This window comes from Pyxicephalus adspersus, chromosome 12, assembly GCF_032062135.1.
Source record: "Pyxicephalus adspersus chromosome 12, UCB_Pads_2.0, whole genome shotgun sequence".
NCBI lineage: Eukaryota > Metazoa > Chordata > Amphibia > Anura > Pyxicephalidae > Pyxicephalus > Pyxicephalus adspersus.
In genome coordinates this window covers 36,220,667-36,228,509 of record NC_092869.1, presented here as the reverse complement: position 1 = coordinate 36,228,509, position 7,843 = coordinate 36,220,667, and the positions used below count along the sequence as shown (strand labels likewise).

General features: G+C 39.3%; 1 protein-coding gene across 1 annotated transcript in view; it reads right to left on the bottom strand.

Annotated features, from left to right (window-relative positions):
• The window catches only part of TRMT61A (tRNA methyltransferase 61A), a 23,704-nt gene extending 20,537 nt beyond the window's left edge, over positions 1-3,167 (bottom strand). The window contains exon 1 of the mRNA XM_072428346.1: positions 3,030-3,167. The gene's annotated coding sequence lies outside the window, so the exon portion shown is untranslated. The remainder of the gene's footprint in view (positions 1-3,029) is intronic.
• Positions 3,168-7,843: the final 4,676 nt, after the last annotated feature.

Here is a 7,843-nt window from a genome sequence, read left to right as displayed (position 1 = left end):
TCGTTCGTTTTGAACGATAAAAATTGGAAGTGTGTACGCACCTTTACTAATCTATCAGGTGTCTAATCTTTTGCTGTGTTCCAATTCCAGATTGTGTGTAACAGTATCATGTAACAGATACTGTAGCTAAAGGAAATGGTGATCTGTTATGTAGGAAGACAACAGGCATTAGCAGTCTATCAAACAGATGAGGGAGAACAACTGTGAAAACACTGTGGATATCTCATCACTGAATGTTATGGTCATAGTGGACTTGTGGCCAAAATAGACATTTAAGTATTTTCATATTCCCGACATGCAAAAAATGAGCTTTAGAACAAGCTGACAGAATAATTCAGCCTGGCTCTCCCTAAGCAGCTCAGCAAGCCAATAAGATCAATATGACTGCTCGAAGTCAACAATATCAGCCTGCAACCAACCTCTCTGTCCTGGAGTACTTTGGGTCGCTAATTATTATGAATCGACCCCCAATTACAATTGCTTATGTAAAATTGGCATAACAGAACAGGCTGACAATTAGTCTTGGAAAGTAAATGTTAAAGCTTTGAGCAGGGTAGACATGATTGCTGTGTGTTTTCTTCCTAGGGTTATTTTACCTTATTTGCTGTCAGGAGAGGATGTGATTGTTAATCTCTCCAAAGCATTTCAACACTTGACTGCAGGTGGTATTTGACCAGTCACTTTATTGCAGAGCACAGTGTGATAAAGTATATGGTTCACTTCTATCAAGCGATCAGAACTTCCTGTAGCAAAGACCAGTCATTGCTGCTCTGTCCGTGTGCAGGATGTCTGGTCTTGTATCCGCCCTCCTTCTGTAGTTTTCTGCCGACTAATTGTAGTAGGTGGGCATTATGGGTCCTTCCTATCAGCTCTGCACGTGCAGCCTAGTAGCAAAATGATAACTAGATTTATTAATAGAAAAGGGAGGGAGTAGGGTTAATTGAAGATTCTTTCCTTTGTCGTAATGTCTACAGCCACCTCTGAGACATTTAAAATTGATAATTGAATAAGGAAAAAGATAGAGGTTTGAGGCTTGTAAAGTTTAAAGTTAATTATGTATTGAGATCATCAGATCTCAATCATCATCAGATAACCATATCCGCAGTTCTGTTGTATAATCACAGAGCTGGGATTTTCATACTAGACAGTGGTTTCCTAAGGTTACGTACACACTTGCAATGGTTCTCGGACGATATCGAACAAGAATCTGGCGTGTGTACAGCGCCCGTCGTCCACTGTCCGAACAACTGTCCTGGCGGTTCCACAGACGATAAATGACAAACGATCTTAAAGAAAGTGAAGGGGGAGAGCGCGCAGCGGGGTGCCGCTCTATCGTTCCCCCCCTCCCCTCTGCATAGAACAGAACGATGCTGTATGTACAGCACTCATTCATGCATCGTGCAGTAGTTTGCCGTTGGAAAGAATTGTGAAAGACCCTTTTCAACGATAATTATTGCACGTGTGTATGCAGCCTTACAAATTCAAATTCAGAAGATGTGACCGTAGCAGTCAGTTAGTCGCGGCACATTTTGCCTTCTGGGCTTCCTTAGGGGAATACTGTAACAGTCTACAATACATTCAGATATACATATATACGTATTAAGTAATCAGATAATGTACATACAAATATACAAATGATCAATAATGAATCTCAAGTATAAAATAGTGATTTACTTAAGCTCTAGTTTGAAAGATGGTTTCAAAAGATGAATTGGTGCATATGGTGAGTCTATAAACTGTACATATAGATAGTGACATGACTAATATTATTGTGATAACGAGATTTGTATAGTATTTTGGCGCACACTAATTTTTTTCTTGTTATCTCCCATCAGAGAGACTTTGCTCTACATCCAAAAAGTTCTAGGAAATGAAAGTAAATTTCCACTGGATCAGGTATGTTTATTGGAAGACTTTTCCCTGACCTCAAATTTAAATGATAATTGTAAAATGTGGGATTTCCCATCACCACCCATCTTGCAACAATAATCTACAGGACAGACAATACAATTTAGACAAAGGTTACACAGGGGTGTCAAACTCAAATACAAAGTGGGCCAAAGTTAAAAACTTAGACAAAGTCGCGGACCAACCTTGAAATGTATTGAAATGGAAAAATGGAGGAAATTTTTCCTTCTCCTTAGATATAAACCCTTTACATTTGGAAACAAAGAGGTTTTGCTTCACATTCAATGTGAAACAAGCTTATAATAGAGAACGAGGCATATTTTTTTTTTTTTTTTATTTAAGAAAAAATCCTACGCCTCTTTCTCTATTTGTGGTAAATTTCAATGGTAACCTTTTTGCACAGGCTAACAATAATATTAACAATATTCTTCTATGAAAATCCAACCAAGTCCATGCCTTGGAGTAGCAAGGAAAAGTACAGCTGAGGGGGAGTGCTGGAAATGCCAGACGCGGCCAATGCGAAGCTAAATCTTATGAGTGGCCAGCCACTGAAACTCCCTCTTCATTGAAATAGCACAGCTACTACGATTCCTGGCATTATTTGCGTCTATAAAACAGTCCAATGCTTGGGCCACGCATAGGCAGAGAGCCCGCTGGTCCATAGAAGCCAGTGATGCCGGGTAATGTAGTAGCGTCGCTATTTCAATGCAGCGGCGGGCTGGTTGCAGTTCATATTTAGGACTCCTTTGGGGGCCAAATAAAAGACGTTGGGGACAGATTTTGACATCCCTGTTCTAGCCCCTCTCTATTCTGCTCAATAGTGGAATAAATTCCTGGCTTATTTGTGTTCTGCTAGTAATGGCAGCTCTCATTCAGTTGTATATCAGAAAAAAGAGTTGTTTAATCCTCTAGAAAGGCATATCAGCCTGAGAAACGCAATTCTCAGTAATATGCAGTCACACAAGTTCAGTAATGTGATTTGTTTCTGTTATTTACAATAGTGTCTAAATCGAAGGAAATCACATGAACAGATCACTGTCATCAGTCTCTCTCTTCTCTGGCCTATTTAGGTTTGGGAGGGATAGAATCGGGCTATGAGAAGACCAGGAATCTCCAGTTACCTGTAAGCACGTCTACTCCTCCTAATAAAATTATATATTGATGAAGGATGCGATCACTTGCTGCAGCATCTGTCTCCTCCAGTGACACACGTGGAACCACTTCCGGGTCGCTTGGTGATGACGTCACATAGCTCTGTTGGCAGGCTGGGTCTTCCTCTGATTCTAATTTGGTGCCAAATAAAGCTCAATAATCAAATGTTCAGAGTACAAATAGACATTAAAACAGTAAGCTGGCTTCCTCCTCTTTCTTTCTTTCAAGCAAATAATGCAGCTTGTGTACCAATTTCCTGCCACAGTTATTCCAGCAACATTAATATTATTATACAGTATTTATTTAGCGCCAACATATTGCTCAGCACTGTACAAAGTCCATAGTCATCTCGTTAGCTGTCCCTCAAAGGGGCTCACAATCTAACACAGGGGCAGATTGAGCAGATGCAGAATAGGATTTAGGGCACATAAACAGGTGATCAATATTAGGCTTCTGAAAATGCCAGCTGCCTGGCTGCCATGCTGAGTCTTTGTCCGTGGGCAGCTGTACAGTAGAAGTCCTGATGTAGCGTCCTTGTTCTGTTGGTCATTTCAGCCAAAATTGCATCATATACTGTTCAGGATGTAATTTTTTGTCTGCTTCAGGTGATGGAATGCCATGGCTTCCTAATACCACCTCCAGCCTGCTAATTGGACAGTGAAGTGACAGCAGCTGACTGATGAGGCCATCACTCTCCTCAGTCTATTTCCTATTAACATCATGTTTCTTGTCTGCTCATTTGCATACAGCACACCTACTTGGCTCCCAGCCCTACCCCTCCTTCCCCCAGTATGAGTGCTGCCATACAGGTGATTGTAAGAGGCTGATATGAGATCAAGCTCAGGTGCATACACTGGTTACTATTATAAAAATGTATTCTTGTCGCTGTACAATAAATAGGGGTTTCAAATGACAGATAAAGACAATTACCCAGGGTGGAGGGTAGGACCTTGCCCAGAAAAGCTTACAATCTAAGATATTTATTAAAAAAAAAAAAAAAAACAGAAGGCTCTTTGTGGGAATCCTGAGTTTCAGCTGGGCTTGTTACATCATAAGTTTGAATGGTGGAGTAGTCACAGCTTTTATAGGGTGGGAGATCTAATTTGAGTTTTAACCACCTAGTTCAAAAAAAGGAATTGCCCCCCTCTGAATACTTTCGCTATGCCCAGCTTCATTCATTCATGAATTCCAAAATGTCTCAGGTTAAACCTCCTTATTGTAAAACAGCATTTGAAAGTACCTGTAAATGGCTGGCGAACTGTACCCGACAGATCTCAATGCTTTACTCTGCTTTGTCGGCCCCCTCCTCCAAGCTACCGTATATGAAGGACTGGGAAAAGGATTTACAGCAATCCTGGCATCTGGAGGAGTGGATCGAAGTATCCTGCAACATATCCAAAGTTTCTCCTAATGTAAGCCTGATTGAACCGAACTACAAAGCTTTAATGCGCTGGTACCTGGTACCAGCTAGGATTGACCAGTGTTTTCCAGGGTCTTCAGATCAGTTTTTCAGAAGTTGCGAGAATTTAGGGGACAAGGAGCGCATTTGGTGATAGGTGACAGGTGATATAAACTCTTCTTCCCCCAGTTTACAGAGCAAGATTGACATGCCCTTGCAGAAATACACAAAGAAATTTTGCAACCATGTGCTGCTGGCTGCCAGAATTGCACTGGCAAGGCAATGGAAATTACCATCCATCCCTCTAGTTTCAGTAAAAGCTAAGCTAAACTGGATAATACTAAATGATAAGCTTACGTGAGGACGTACCACACGTCTTTGAACTTTCGGGGGACCCATGGGTCGTTCATTGGTCCACAACATCATTCCCTTCCTGATGTAAATCTCCTGATGAAAAATTTAGGTCTTTTCCATGTATTGATGTCTAGTTTTACAATGTTGATCAGCAGGTTTCTCTGTGTCTTGCTGTAAAAGCAATATTATTGTTCTAGCTGTGATTGTTATTTATAATACCTTAGTAAAACTAATTTTTCTTGAATGAAAATCTTTTGAAAACAATACCAGAAGGTAGTTTTTATTTGCCAAAATCAACTTTATTCCCTGGCTCCTGGTAGCTTTTTGTTTTTTTTTTTGCATACAGTGCATGGTGCAGACCCTTTGCAGCGCTCTACTTTGGTGGTACCACCAAAAATATACCTGGACAATGTATCTCCGGCACACAAACAGGAGTTACACCATCAGTGGCCACTCAATGAGCCAAGAGGATCATGGTGGACCTGAAATACTGTGCTTCAGAGATGGTGGCTTTAGGTGATGCAGTTGTGACCTGGAACTGTCATCACTGTAGAAAAAGATAAGCGTGCACAATATTCAGTTTGTATGTTTTTCACAAATAATAATGGCAAAGGGTCATTCACATGAACAAAAATGTAGCGATGCATACTGTTATAGGTCAAAATATTCTCAATTTTGTTAAAACAAATGTTTTGTCACAAATCAATAAACAGTAAAATCAATGTACAGCAAATCCACAGTAAGAACCTGAGCAAATGCATGGAAAAGACGAGGTAGCAGCTGATAGATGTGTGCCTGGTAATATTGTAATATATGTATTATATATTGCCACACTTTATTTTTTTCTTCATGGTAAATTTACTAATATTATCACTATGGAAAAGATGATTCCTACTGATGAGCGATGGTTTCTTGTGATATTTGTAAAAGATTACTTTATACTGTACTATATAATTTTGTGGCCATACGTCTTGTCATCTTGAAGATATGCAGAGCCAAATTTGGCATTAATTATTATTAATGTGCCTTTAGTCTTAACGTGACTTTTCTTGGAATTTATGAGTTCATTTATTGCAAGAAAAATCGTAAAATGAGTATAGCATAGAGCTGCATCTGCCTTAAGTCCTCCTCACTTGGACTTGGAAACCCTATAATTATTATTATTATTATTATTATTAATAATAATAAAAAAAATAAACAGGATTTATATAGCGCCAACATATCACGCAGCTCTGTAAGCTTGCTTTACATTTTGGACTACCTTGTAGCACAAAGCCATATGTTCGTCCTGTCTCTTCTCCTTTCATTGGCCTTTTATTATTGTAAGAAACTGAACTGGGTCACAGGGAGGTGCAGGAGGTGAGAGGGGGTTGAACTTAATTTCTACAGCTCAATTCAGATGGGTGGTGGAAACAGTGGATTCTTGGTGGATCCCAATGCCTGGCACCTTGCTGGCCAGTCAGAAACCCCATCCTCTGTGCTCCCTGGTTCCTAATGAACCCTCAATTGAACGTTTGATGTCAGGTGGTGTCCGCAGGTGAGATGTTACATCTAGCATTTGGACAGCAGCCATAGTTCACGGAAGTATTACCAAACTGAAACCTCATTTGAACTTGGCCTACAAGGAACAGTCCAATGGAAGCTTTATGGTTTTGGTGGTCCAGGCACACTTGAAGGTTGAAGGCTTAAGCAAGCTCCTTAAGATACTCATATTAGGCCTGATTTATTAAAGCTTTCCAAGACTGGAGAAGATGGACTATTGTTGGAGAATCCGGGTGACCCAACAAACCTGAAATGCATTTGGTCCAGGGTTAAAAACATTTGCCGACTAATAACAAATTATTTTTAAGAAATGCATTTCAAGTTTGTTGGATCACCTGGGTTCACCGAGAATAATGAGGTCATCTCCTTGTTCACTCTCTGTTATCAACATACTGTTTTTTTCACATGTAGCACCCATAATTAGCACACAGTCTTGCCCCTTCTTCTTGTCCTTGTCCTTCTTCTTCTTCTAGTCCATGCATTTGTTTTTTTTAGCACCCTTTTATTTTTAGTAAATCTCTTAATAGAAACAAATGAGTTGTAGAAAGAAAGTACCAGATGTAGGATTATATATAGTCCATTCACTTGATGGTTGTTGTTGCAAACTGCTCCTCAATAGAACAGCATGCTATACTATAGCTATTACCCCCATGTGTAATATGTGTATCCGTCATTCCTAGAATTCCTGTTATTTTTCACTGTAAAACAGAGAGAATGTGTATAATGCACTCATGTATCTCCCCTGAGCCCACGGAAGAGTGCTCATGCTATTTAAAATTCAATTTCTGGTATATGCTTGTCAGATGCTTGTAGTGTTTTCAAGGTGCTTGGGTAGTGCTTCAAAAGCGTGTTGTCCTTTGGAATTATTTTCTCCAGGAATATGTACATTTGTATGTAGTGATCTTCTTTTAAAAGGGAGTAAAATAATGTAGGAAATCATTTATTTATATTTACATTTTGTCATTTATTTAGGTTGAGGTAACAAACTACTAGATTGTAAGCTCTTCAATGCAGGGTCCTCTCCTCCTGTATCACTGTCTGTATTAGTCTGTCATTTACAATCCCTATTTAATGTACAGTGCTGCGTAATATGTTGGCGCTACATAAATCCTGTTTAAAAATAATAAAAAAGCTTGAATATTTCTCAAACAGAACACACGCTTTTATCAATTACCAACTTTGGTTGGTTGGTAAATGTTACGGACGTGAGTAGAATATTATATCTACAACTTCCCAAAGATAAAGAATGGCATTGATGATAGAGGAAGTAATGCATAAAAGACTCAGGGTAATATTTTTTTTATCCATCAACAGTACCAAATATTCATAGGATCATATTTAATTTCTCTTAAAATTCTGCTAAAAGGTATTTAAGGCAAGCAAATATCAAATTATGATTTTTACAAAGTTGGCCTGCCCCTTCCTCATTGAACAATTAATGTAAGGGAGGGCCTCAGTGACCAATAGAAAACTGTGGATTGCAGCAAA